Below are 13,920 nucleotides of genomic sequence, written 5' to 3' on the forward strand. Positions count from 1 at the left end.
CAGTGTTTACTAAGTCTGAAATTAATTAGTGACTTGTCCAGTAATGGATGGGACCAAATCTTACTTCTTTTTTGTACAAAGCAAACACCATTTGCTTTCACTAGGTTAATGTTAGCTGACTCAGGTTCAATTTAACTTAATTTTGCAATGATTTTTATATGATTTATGTATTTTTACTTTAATGCTTTTATTTCCATTAAGGTAGTTGATCTTTACTTTCACTGTATTAATAGGTTTCAAATAAAGAAAGCTGCATGGTTCAATGAATTAAATAAATGAAGCTCCATGCTACTTACTTAATAAATATGCTCTCCCAAGAATCTTAATTAAGAGTACAGTTACATAATTTATTCATGAATTATATGGAGTCAGGATAAATAGTAACACAGGCTAGTATGTCTAATAATCTAATAATGTTCATACTGAGTAAATTAAAACAGACTATGAAGAATTCCAAAGGGATCCCTCTTATCCTTACAAAGCAGCAACTAATAGCAAATAAGAGCAACATCAGGACAAAAAAAATGCACAAAACCTCATAATCATAAGGTAAAGTCATTAATGCTACCCAAAGGAGGGGAAAATCAGATTTCTAGACAACCTAGGTGACCTAAGAGACCTACATTTTCAGTCTTTCCATTTTAAGCACTTAGATAATGCCATGGTTCACATAAAATGCCAAGCCATGGTTTGTTTTATGATTTGTTTAATAGCCTGGTTATTATGGAATTACACACATCCTGCTAAACCATAGATTAAGCAAATTACATTATTCCATTATTACCTCATTGAAACTCAGGATTAAGGTTAATAGAATACATTTGCACATGTTCTGGTCTCTATTTTCCCTATGAGTCTCAGTGGCTCACATGATTAGAATGCTGGGTTGACAATCTGCAAGCCCGTGTTCAAGACTGAGTACTGCTATATGACAAGGCATTCTCCTGTCATTCATTCCTGACAACCTGGCAGTTTGAAAGCATGCAAAGCACGAATAGATAAATAGGTACCACTTCAGTGAGCTCATTAATGGGGATATGAAAGGAGCCCCCAGCTGGGCATCCCCTGGGCAATGATGGTCTCAGTGGTTAATTCTTTAAACATGGAAGTGCCTCAGTGCTTCTGACACAAATGCAAGAATGATGGTATTTTCCCTATATGTTATTTTTCCTTTCAAAACAGTGTGAAACGCAGCTATGAAATAGTTTTTAAATTCACCACTGGAATGTAACTAAATTTATAAATTAAGTTCAGACTCTATGATCAACCTGTTTGTTTGTGTCTAGAACAATCTGCATTTGTGGGGGACATACTACAGCCATATTGCTAGTTGATGCCATTCTGTCCCAGAATTATCTCTTCTTATACAATTGTGAAAAGCTCTTTTCTTCAATGAAACATTGCTCCTAAAATACTTGTCTAATGCTTCTCAGAGTTGTTTAAAATAATGTTTAAGTTTGTATTTCTCATCCACATTTAATCACAATTGAGCTTCCCAGAATTTTCCTTATATGTTGAATGAGGTAGATTTTTGGATGCCCTGTTGGATTAAATATGGGATAGAAATATAAATATAAACAAATTTTATTTGTGAAGAAATTTGAACTTAAACAATATATTATTAATCACTTTTAATAGATATAGGAAGCCTCTGCTTTAATTATTCCACACACCCATTTCTTGGAAGGAGCACAATAGGAAAAAAAAGAAAAGAAAGTATATTTATTTATAGCACCAATATAGGTTACAAGTTTCACAATGTGAAACATTTCTAATATCTAGAGCAGTGGTGGCTAACTTTTTTTGGGCTCATGTGCCAAATAATTGCATGCACACACCCAGAAGGCAATGTGCGCAACCCCCACATGCCCCCTGCACATGTGTGTGCAATTCCCCCCGCTGCCCTCCCCTTACCTGCACAAAAATCTTAGCTGATTTTTGGCCCATTTGAGGCCTTTTCCGGAAATACAGGAAGCAATGAAACGGGCCTATTTTTCGGCCTGCAAAGGCATCCCTCAAGCCTCTGGCAGGACGAAAAAGGCCCAAAAATCACCTGGGAGGCATGCGCATGCAGAGTGAGGTAAATTTGCCTGGGGCTCATTTGCCTGCACAAATGGCTCTGCGTGCCACCTGTGGCACGTGTGCCATAAGTTTACCATCATGGATCTAGAGATAGGAGGCAGGGAAGAGGGAGAGGGAGGGAGAGAGGGAGGGAGAGAGAGAGGTTACATTTATCATGCTACCTCAATGTGCAGTCGTGTTCTTAAATTATATTGGTGCAAACTGCCTTTAAACATGTTCAATGGATATTAAACATAATACCAACACTTCTTTAAATCCTTCCTAAAAATTCTAATAAACTTTTATTTAATGGATTATTTGGAGGAAAGGGGTGTGGAACATTGTTAGAAAGCACTGCATTAAATCAAGATTTCAGTGTAAGTGACTGTTAATATAAAACAAATTGGAATTCTTCAAATAATGAAAATATAAACAGAAAGGCTTACATATTTTATCATCTGAACAGCCACAGATGCTTTCTGTCTCCATGCCTGCTTTCAGTTTATAGATATGAGCCACCTTGTAGTTTATTGCAATGCATTGCTAAACCCAATTCTCTTTTTTATATATTGGTATATATTGGAAAGCTGCTGCAGCCCCCCCCCCCCAAAAAAATAATAATAATTGAAAAATCATTTTGGTACTGTCTGTGGAGCTAATACAACATTAAAAATCTTAGTGCACTGTAGTGTAATCTTTTTTTTTAAAAAAAAGCAAATTAGGAAATGTACTATGCCTACTTTTAAGACACCCAGAGAGTATAGAAAGAATAAAACATTGATGAGTTGGCAATGAAGAAAAGTTCTCTTTTCCAAAGCAACCAAGTGTTTCAGAGTAATCGGTTATGTTAGCTCTCCTTTGACAAGTCCCTTTAACAAAGCTTTCAGGAACACTTGAAGTGACAGATTCCCAAGGTAATATTTCCAGCAAAAGTAATTATAATTTTTCATGAATCTTGACTTTGTGAATATTAATAAAATGCAAAACAAGGCAGATGCTATCTGAAAAAAGCAAGCCACAATACTTGCATTTATTTTTCACTTTTAAACATTGTTATTTATTGTTATAGTATTGTGCAAGTCTCAAACAATCTGTTTTAAAGCTACTTTTATAAAGAGGGTAGATTTATCCAGCATGAATGCAGACCTGTAGAAGAAGTGCATTAATATGTAATAAATGGCCTATTTAAATATTTCTACTGAAGTATTTTGCTATCTTGTATTGTTTTATTTATTAGAGACAGACAGATACAAAGTCACACAATCAGCTTCCTTGCCTGAGGATGGACCTTCTGCAACACTTTAAACACTACACCACATTAATTCTGTAATCTGTAATATGGTGAAACTTGGAAGACTGTTGGGCAAAATAATTAAGATTTCATATGTAAATATGAAATGGATAACCAAGAATCTAATAAATCCTTGGTGGCTGCCAGAATGATATGTTTTCAATGGGAAGCCATACACATTGAATGAATGAACAAAAAAACCCCATGTATAGTTGGATATCAGAAAGAAACAGAAATTTAGGTTATGTGGAGAAATGGGGGTAGGCAGATGAGAAAGCTTTGTGAGCAATTAGCTCTAAAACATAAACCAATACTTTAACATGATATTTACTTAAATTGAGAGTCAGCAGTGAGCATTTAAATTTCTTCCATTTCGTTGCTACCAGAGGTGGTATTCAGCTGGTTTGGACCGGTTCTGAAGAACCAGTAGCAGAATTTTGAGTAGTTGGGAGAACCCGTCAAATCCCACCTCTGACTGGCCCTGCCCCATCTCTTCTCTGCCTTGTGAGCCCCAGCTGATTGGCTGGGTCTTCTTGGTTGCCCTGCACAGGAGAACGGAGCTGGAAAGCAGGTTAGTGGGGTGGGGAGGTAATGGGGATTTTGCAGTAACCTTCTCCCAGGAGTGGGGAGGGAATGGAGATTTTACAGTAACCTTCCCCTGCCACACCCACCAAGCCACGCCCACCAAGCCACGCCCACAGAACCAGTAGTAAAAACTTTTGAATCCCACTACTGGTTGCTACATCATTTTTCAATAGTTTTTAAATATACCTGAATACCCTAGAGATTTCCATTGACATTGCTCTTCAGAGCCTACCAGAGTTTTTTCTTATTTTATGTATGCTTTACAAATTTGTATAAAATAAACAAAAGTTAACACCAGCATAAAATTACACTGTATTTGGGATAGCGGGCAGATACTGTAATAATATGCAATTTCTGTGTCTCTCTCTCTCTCATTAAAAGTTAAGGCTAAGTTCACATATTATGTTAAGCAATTATTTATTTTAATGATGCTTAACACACCTCAGCAATCAGGCTCATGTGTGATTCTAAAGTCTAAATAGTAATTTATAAATCATAAAGGTTCATACAATACAAAAAGCTGAAACTATACAATCGTGTGATTATTGGTATTGAGCCCAAGACACTGTGGGGAAGCCTGAGTGGGACAGAACAAGTTTTGATTCATTTTTACCAAGATCAAGTTGCCTTGCCAATAAACTTTGGGGCAATATAGTAACATCAATCCGGGGAGACCTTTTAGACAGGACACAGTTCTCCCTAAAAAGAACTGGTACAAGAGATGGCATGGGGTAGGGAAAACTTTGTCTGATGTACCAATAACAATCCTACTTGGACCATGATGGTCTGTCTGTCGGTCTGTCTGTCTGTCTTTCTTGGAAAGCATTCTATTTCAAGAGACTTTGGAGATAGCAAGGAACCCGGTTCAGAATACACTGATCAGACAGTGTTAAGTTAACCCAACCACTTCAGGATTTCACCATTCTTGAAGTCACTGCATGAATTCTGCTGATCACCTATAACATCCTTTATAGTACAGCCTATGGTTATGTGTAGCCATTACCTTGCTGAAATTGATTTTGCCCAACTGGTATGAACATCTTGAGAGTTCCTGCTCACAGTCCTTCCTCTTAGGAAGTAAATAGTAAATAGATTGATGGCAGAATTTCTCTGAGATGGCTCTCATGCCACTCCTCCTGGCAGTCTATGATTAAAATATTTGTACCCAACCATGACTTTGATGCCAATTAATTATGGGTACTATCATTGGAACATGTGCTTTGTACTGATCTAATTTTTACTATTTCCATTTCTTTGCTTTGTTATATATTATGCAGAGTCTCACAACTGAGCTAGTATAAAGATGTTGGAAATGAAATTAAATAAATATTTATGTACAAACCAAGCCAAGTTTCCCTTATCACGAGATCTTTGGGTTTTTCTGACCAAGGGTTAAGGCTTTAAAAACAGAACAGAAGTTTACGGAAAATTTTTCTACCTAATTTTCCAACCAAAAAGTTTAGCAATCAAATTTATGAGAACCTTAATAACATTGATATTGTCCTCACAAATGTTATTCAATTCTTAGATTCAGTTTAGAAAACAGAATTCAAAGCATGATGATACATAATTATAGCCTTATGTCTCTTTACAGATAATTTCTATATCTTTAATGTATTATTTAAATAGTTTTATGTATTATTAACTAACAATATGGTATAATATTGATTGCTAAATAAATTAAAATATTGAACCTCTTTGCCCTAGGATACTTTCAGCATAAGTAAATCACCCAGAATCATTGGATGCGAGATGGGCAGCAAATAAATTTACTTACTTACTTACTTACTTACTTACTTATTACTTACTTACTTATTTACTTACTTACTTACTTACTTACTTACCTACCTACCTACCTACCAACCAACCCACCCACCCACCCACCCACCAACCAACCAAGGCTTTGGTCTCTTTTTGCTTTTCTCATTTTATCTGTACCCATTTTTAATCTAAATAAAACTCAACTTTAGAAAAATATTATAAATATTTCTGTAAAAGTATTATTATAGGCAATATATGTGAATTATGTAACTATTGACATTCTATAGAAACAAAAGTTGGACTTCAGAGAAACAGGACAGGAAGAATATTTTGAGTTGGGCATTGGAGAAGACTCCTGTGAATATTGTGGATAACCAAGAAAAAGAAGCCAATTGATCATCTAAAAACAACAACAAGAACAACCCAGAGTTGATTTCACTCAAGGCACAAATTACCAGGCTCAAATTATCCCAAATTATGCAAAGACTTAACCCTCTGGAGAAAGCTCTAATGCTAGGAAAGGTTGAGGAAAAGAGAAGAGGATGGCTGGCAGAAAGGTAGATAGACTCAGTTACACTGGGAATGGGTGCATCATTGGAAGACCTGAAGGTCTAGGCCGAGTACCGATCATCATAGAGAAAAATCTATCTGTGTAGTCTATCTGTGTAGTCATTAAGAAGTGAAAGTGACTTGATTACATAGAATCAATTCATCAGATCATGTAGTTATCATATTATTTACAAGAAAATATCAATATCTCATTTATAGAAACAATAATATAATTATATACATTGGTTTTTTAAAAAACTATCAATATATTAAAAAGAGATCACAGTTAAGCACTTAGACTATAATTTTTAATATAAAACAAATAAATAAAAATAAGAAAAATGTAATAAATTGGAAATATTTTCAGTCCACATTTCTACTTACAATTCTTGAATGGTCAGAGGTTAATATTATGTTGAACCAAGTATTGGAAAGTGATTGTGGGTTAAAAATGTACTTTCCCCCCCTTATATTACACCCCAAAGTCCAGAAAGAACGTTGTCTTACCTGAACGCTTCTTCTCATCACGACGATGGAGAATCTCTTAATTTATTAAGAACATCAGATAAAACATGCTACAAAAAAGATAATCATGCATTCCTGGAGGGATGCTTGTTTCCAGACTTCCAAAGTTTGTTTGATAAAATTCATCAAGCCTAGCATTAGAATTCTCTTTGTGCTGAGAGGCACCTGAGACTAGAAAATACGATTCTGCATGGTTTCAAATTTTCTAAAAACTGAATTATAATGATGAAATTGAAAAATGTAAAATAATGTTGATACTTCTATAACCTGTCATTTTTCTTAATAATCACTATATCTGTAATTTATTTGGCAAACATTTTTCTCAGATCCTCTTAAGTAAAGCAAGTTAGCAATTTTTTTCTGCCTTCAAAACTATTCAAAAAATTCTTAGTATTAATACATGATTTTTAAAAATCAGTTTCCAAAATTTCAGAAAACTATGTATAAACTCTTAAATTCTCTGAATGTTTATTCAGACTATGCAGGCAGAAAAAAAGCAATAGGCAAAAAAATCTAAATCTTCTTCCACAGTCAGGCACTAACGAATATAGTTCAGAGTTGTATTTAGAATGTAGTCTAAGGTTAAACTCTAGATTAGCATAACTGTGGGACATTTAGGAGTTTGAGAGGCCACATGTGATCAATCATTTGTATTTATAGTCCAAGTATATGCCATAAATACAGTGGCACAATGACAATCTTTCTCTTAATTTTGAAATCCAGAAAATATTTACACATGTGTACAATTTTGAGGGAGCATAACTTTTAAAATAAACAGGTTTTGCAAAAGATTAAAAAAATACCACAAAAATAAAAGGCAACCAGCTATTTTTAAAGAAAAAGGACAAGAACAAGTTTTCAACTTACAGATCTACCTTCAATGAACTGATTACTAAGATACTATAAAGTAGTGGTCAAACGTATTCACTGTATTTGGGACCAATCTATCACTTGGCTTAATCTACTTCACACTGTTGTTATGGGAAAAAGCTAGGTGTGAAAGTCTTTTATATATGAGCCACGGTGGCGCAGTGGTTAGAATACAGTACTGCAGATTACTTCTGCTGCCTGCAATTTGACAGTTAGAATCTCACCAGGCTCAAGATTGACTCAGCCTCCCATCCTTCTGAGGTGGGTAAAATGAGGACTCAAATTGTTGGGGGCAATATGCTGACTCTGTAAATCGCTTAGAGAGGGCTGTAAAGCACTGTAAACCAGTATATAAGTCTAAGTGTTATTGCTATTGCTATATATATATATATATATATTCTTCCTATCCAGGAAGAAAGCCTAAATATATAAGTTTGACAAGTTTCAGATATACAGAGAATATAGAAATTAATGTAAAAATATACATTTTAAATCAGAAAAATGTTTGCATGATTACCTAAAACCTTTAATAACTAAACAAAAAACATTTAATAACTATAATTTAGATTTGTTTTGTAAAATATGTTTCGGTAACATAAATGTTCATTGTATTAAGCAAGTATTAAGAGAATGGAGGTGGATTTGTTGGAGCCCTGACACAGAGGTTTCTATTAATACTTGAGACTGATCTATTGTAAATGTGTTTTTTTTAACTTAATTGTGTACATTTACCAGAAATGTAAATCTTAACTCAAATAGCAATAGCACTTAGACTGATATGCTGCTTCACAGTGCTTTACAGCCCTCTCTAAGTGGTTTACAGAGTCAGCATATTTCCACCAACAATCTGGGTCCTCCTTTTACCTACTTCAGAAGGATGGAAGGCTGAGTCAACCTTGAGCCTGGTAGGTTTCGATCTGCCAAAGGCAGCTAGCTGTCAGCAGAAGTAGTTTGCAGTACTGCACTCTAACCACTGCACCACTGAGGCTCTCATAGTTAGCAGGCCTGGATTTGGATCTCTTGTGGGAGCTTAGCAACTCCAAACGTATGATGTATTTGACCCCACCTCAGGCTCAACCTGTTCATATCCTACAGTATACAGTGGAACCTCAGGTGACGACCGTAATCCGTTCTGAGAATTCAGTTGTTCCTAAAGTTCCTAAAGCTATAACAAGAAACCCATTGCACCCTTTCTCAAATTAAGGCAAAAATGTAGCTCGGCACTTCATCATAGACAAACATTAATACTGTCTGTAAATTTTGCTTGATTAGATGAATTGTAAATATAAGTGATTGCTGCTTCTTTGGAAAGAAATTTCTCCAACTTAGAGAAACTACCACTACAATATATTCAGATCCTGCACAAGTTGTTAAGATAAGTGTTTTTGTCCACTATGTAAGCTGTTTAATGAATGCTCAGATAGTTTAGTAAATGTTCACTGCATTTAAAATTTACTACTGTGTAGAAGAGGTAAAAGTTTTTAACATCATCATAAAATACTGTTAAATATAAAGTAGATATATAGCATTTTTTAATTAAAATCTGTCTCTTGAAACCAATACAAGCCTTCCATTTATCGTGAACTGATATATACAGTGGCTCTACTTTAGCTGAAAGATAAATATTTTATGAAGAATTGACACATTTTATTTTTATCACTATTTTTAGGACAGCCAAAGCAGATTGTTTTGAGTTTCATGTTGACTTTGTTCTACAAAATGTGGCTATTTTTGTATATCAGTATCATTCTTTAATTTTTTTAGTGTAGAAGACAACTTAAATATTCCCAATTGACAAATTTCTAAAAATATAAAATACACTTCCCTGGAGAATATTAGCTACAATTGTTATTGAAATATAAACTCTTTCCATTGTTCATTGCAAGTTCTTTCTGATAATTATAACTCTTTTTTCAGCTAGGAAATGGAACTGTCAATTGCAATAATATTTCAAAGTAATATAAATCACTGTTTGTCTCCAGCAAGGATTAGTGGTGGAAATGATATTATCTTTTTGGTATCTTTTTTTCCTATCGTCAGAACAACCAACCATCTGCCATTATGTGTAAAGTATTTTCTCCCTCTTTCTTCACTAATGATATTTAGAGCTTTAGGGCAAAAATGATCTTTTAAAATTGAAAAATTCTTTCAGAAAATACGTTTGTTAACTTGCAGGTCTGTCCTCTGTTACTAAATCTGGTTCTGACAGCTTGATAGTCAATGAGACAACAGTCAAGTAGACTCTCCTGGGGAAAGTAGCTGAGGCAATATATCAGATCACTGATACAGAAAGTTATCTCTAGAATCCCAGTCTTTTTGAAATAAGACTTTTACTAGATTTAGCCAAATTTCCAGGGTTACAGCTCCTATAAGGGCCTCCAAAGGCTCGTGATTAAGATTGTGTTATGTTTTGTCTTAAAATCTTCAGATTGGTATTTTATTTTGTCTCAAGATCTTGTCAGATACAAAAGAAGTATCACGGAAACAACTACAAAATATTTGATTTAACTAGAGCAAGTTGATTGAACACATCTTCCTTCTAATATAATATTTGTTCAGCCTTATTTTATTTTATTTTGCTTGATATTTCTATGCAGTTGAATATGCTTTTTATGATCTAAGAGTCAATCAACAGAAGATGCTGGTAACAAAAAGAATAGAAGGCAAGAGAGAGAAGCACAAGAATAAGGAGAGGTGTGTGGACAACGCACAGCAGAGCATGTAGAATAAGGAAGAAAGGAATTCTGATCAGACTAATTCGTGAAATAATTGCATGGCTATGAAATAACTACAAGGACTACAACACACAATAAGTTTGTCCCAGATTCTGGCTTTCCAAAAGGGCTTGGGAAAGAGTAATTTCTCCCTTCTCTGTACCTAAGAGAAGGCTAGGAGTAGGAAAACAAAATTAAGTAAATCTGTCTAAAGAAGGGATGAATAAAACAAAACCCAATGATTAAGGTTAACAACTGTCTTGGGGAGGAATTGAAGCTGCTAAGAAACTTATGCCTCAAACATCCAGTGTGGTTTGAGAAAAGTACTTGGAAGACTGAAGAAAAGCAACTACAGTATGTATTAAGCACTATTTTTTTCATTTCAATACATTGGGAGTTTTCACTGAAGCAGATATTACAAAGACATAAAAGTGCTATTCCCTGACCTTTCTGCTGCTTAATGCCTTCATATCATAATGTTTTCTATGAGATGACTGCAATTTGCATAGTGTAGCAAACCTTCAATCAGCAACTGTTTATGTAAAATAGTGCAATGAGGACAAAAAGGAAAGAAATATGGCATAACAGTTCTGTGTTTCTTAATTTTTTTAGCTATACTGTCACAATTTAGTCAGTGAAATGGAAACTGCACACATGAGTCCTAGTGGATATATCTGCACTAAAGACACATGAGGTACACATTATTAATTTACTGACATAAGCAACTTAATGTATTGTTTTCATCAGAAAGAATGTGACAAGCTTATTAGAAATTTTTTTTATTGTGTTGAGATATATATATGCCTTGGGATCCAAAATTTTCACAATTATTGAAGTTAAGATTTTAAAGAAAATCAATTTGCTAATTTTAAATAAGAGTATTAAACAAAATACAAACACAATTCATAATATCCCATTGCAGGTATATGATATAATATGTTAGAAAGTATTTTGATATAGATTAATGCTTAATAAGAAGCTGCAGAAATAGCCTATTTGCTTCATTTTATGATAGTTATTTGGTAGCCTTGTTTTTTCAAAAAATGATCATTTCATAAATAAAACAGTTCCCTAGCTTTGCAAGTTGGTGGCACTATGCAGAAAAAAGAAACCTTGTTTGACAAACTATTTAAAATAAAAGAGGAGTTGGGAGTTCACTGTTTTTCATTTTTTCCAAGATATCTAGTTATTTTCACTTCAAAGCAAGATGGAAAATTCCCAAAGTTGCGGCAAAAGACTGATCTTATTTTTAGAAAATTATTCAATATGTTTAAAGCTTGATGTTCTTTTTCAACATTGTTTCCCTTAACAGAAAACAGATTCTCCCTCTTCAGTTACCTTCTGTTCCTGTCTTCTATAGCACCTTGGATAGTTTCCTATTGGTTGCCAACCATTTGATTTTTTTTTTTTTTAGGCTTCCAAATTTATAACACCTTACTGCTGGCAATGGCTTTGAACAGCAAGATTGGTCTCCCCAGAGATACTTTGGAACGCATTGAGACATGAACCTTTTATCTGTCTGCAGCATTTTAAAACAAGTGCCATGAAAGGTTCCCCTCCAAATGACTGCTTTAAATAATTTAAGTTATTGCAGACAGGTGCTAAATTTGTGTTCCTACACATTCCAAAGATCTTTTCAAGATCTTTTGGAAATTATATCAGAAGCACTGCACACCCTAGTTGGGTAATGAACCATGTCTAAGGTATATTCCAAACCATTGTCTCCATCAGAAAATAAGAGAACACAGACTGCCCTAAATCAGACCTGTTTTTAGAATGACACAAGTATGACATTATCAGATAACAGAATATTTTGAATTTGAATCTTAACAAACATGTTAAGCAACAAGAAGGCAGGGCTGAAATTCTGTTGCAGAATTATCCAGAAAATAGAGTTAGCTTGCTGAGCTAATAAATGCATGAATGCTATGGCTCCAATTAAACCTTCTGCAACTATTTAAGGGTTTAAAAAACAAATAGCCAGTTAGAGATCCATAAAAGTTAGGGTTAGGGAATTATCAATATTTTGTAGGAAAAATAAATTTCTAAAGTAAAATTTACTTGATTCCATAAATATTTCTTTTCCAGGTTCCACATATTCTTTCTATAATAACATTCTGAAGAATTAGACTTGGCTTCACTTTAAAACTAAGATACATATTGAAATATTTAATTGAAATGCTGCATCATTTCCCTCAAGTTATCTAAGACAGCAATATATAGTTTGGGAACTAAGCACAGTAGACAGAAAAGGAACCAATGCGTAAAAAAGAAACATGTTTTTATTAACATAACTTTTTGGTATTATCTAATGAACTAAAATGCCTTATGGTAATGGCAAATATTTGTTTCAGAGATTAACAATTCTGCTTTCAAATCAATGAATCCTAAAATTAGACTTCCACATGCACAACCATTGACTCAAATGTCTTATCACTTATCCTAAGAAACACTGATAGTTCTCGACCTACGGCCGCAATTGAGTCGAAAATTTCTATTGCTAAGTGAAACAGTTGTTAAATGAATTTTGCCCCATTTTATAGCCTTTCTTGCCACAGTTGTTAAGTGAATCACTGTAGTTCTTAAGACGGTAAGTAACATGGTTGTAAAGTGAATCTGGCTTCCCCATTGACTTTACTTGTAAGGTCACAAAAGGTGATCACATAATCCTACGACACTGCATAAATATGAGTCAGTTGCAAGCATCCAAATTTTGATCACATGACCATGGGGATGCTGCAATGGTTGTATGTATGAAAAACAGTTATGTCACTTTTTTCAGTGCCATTATAATTTTGAATGGTCACTAAATGAACTGTTGTAAATCAGGGACTACCTGTAGTAGCACTGGCATCCAAGTTATTTGACGAGCTTAATGATAATATTTATTTTTAAAGATCAAATGAATCAATCTATTATATATCTCTCCACATTCTATTCCCAAAATCAGCTCCAATTTATTCACAATGGGTACCAATATTCCTATCCACTATTTCTTCTATTTTCTTATCCCATCAAATATCTAGCTACAATTCATTACTGATGTTACTCAAGATGGTCTTCAGTATCACTGTAGACTTCATTACATGCTTCTTAATATTCCTTTTAAACACTTTTAATAAATTCAGCACTTATGTGCACTTCAAAACTTTAATGTCAGAATTTAAGGGATTTAATTTCAAATTTATACAACTTCTAGAACATTAGGCATCCTTTATCCTTTAAGAACAGGCTAACTTTTCTGTAAATTTATTTCTACTCTATTAAAAAGAAAAACGAGGATTTTAAAAACAGCTTAAAAATTCATGCATCTTTTCTTTTTTAATTGACATTTTGAATATTTCCTCCCCATAAATTTTTTACTTTAATAAATTTAATACAGGTAGACCTCAACTTACAACAGTTCATTTAGGGACCATTCAACGTTAGAATGGAAGTGAAAAAAAGTGACTTATGACCATTTTTCACAGTTACAACATTTGTAACATCCCCATGATCATGTGATAAAAATTCAGATGCTTGGTAACTGGTTCATACTTATGACCACTGCTGTGTCCCAAGGTC

The 13,920-nt window shown here is 34.1% G+C and overlaps 1 protein-coding gene across 4 annotated transcripts in view; it reads right to left on the reverse strand.

The window, feature by feature from the left end:
* The window catches only part of TRPM3 (transient receptor potential cation channel subfamily M member 3), a 246,351-nt gene that overhangs the window by 221,044 nt on the left and 11,387 nt on the right, over window positions 1-13,920 (reverse strand). The gene's annotated exons all lie outside the window — the stretch shown is intronic.

This window comes from Notechis scutatus, chromosome 2, assembly GCF_049901735.1.
Source record: "Notechis scutatus isolate UNSWTSFEM ecotype Mainland chromosome 2, rNotScu1.2, whole genome shotgun sequence".
NCBI classification, from domain to species: Eukaryota; Metazoa; Chordata; class Lepidosauria; order Squamata; family Elapidae; genus Notechis; species Notechis scutatus.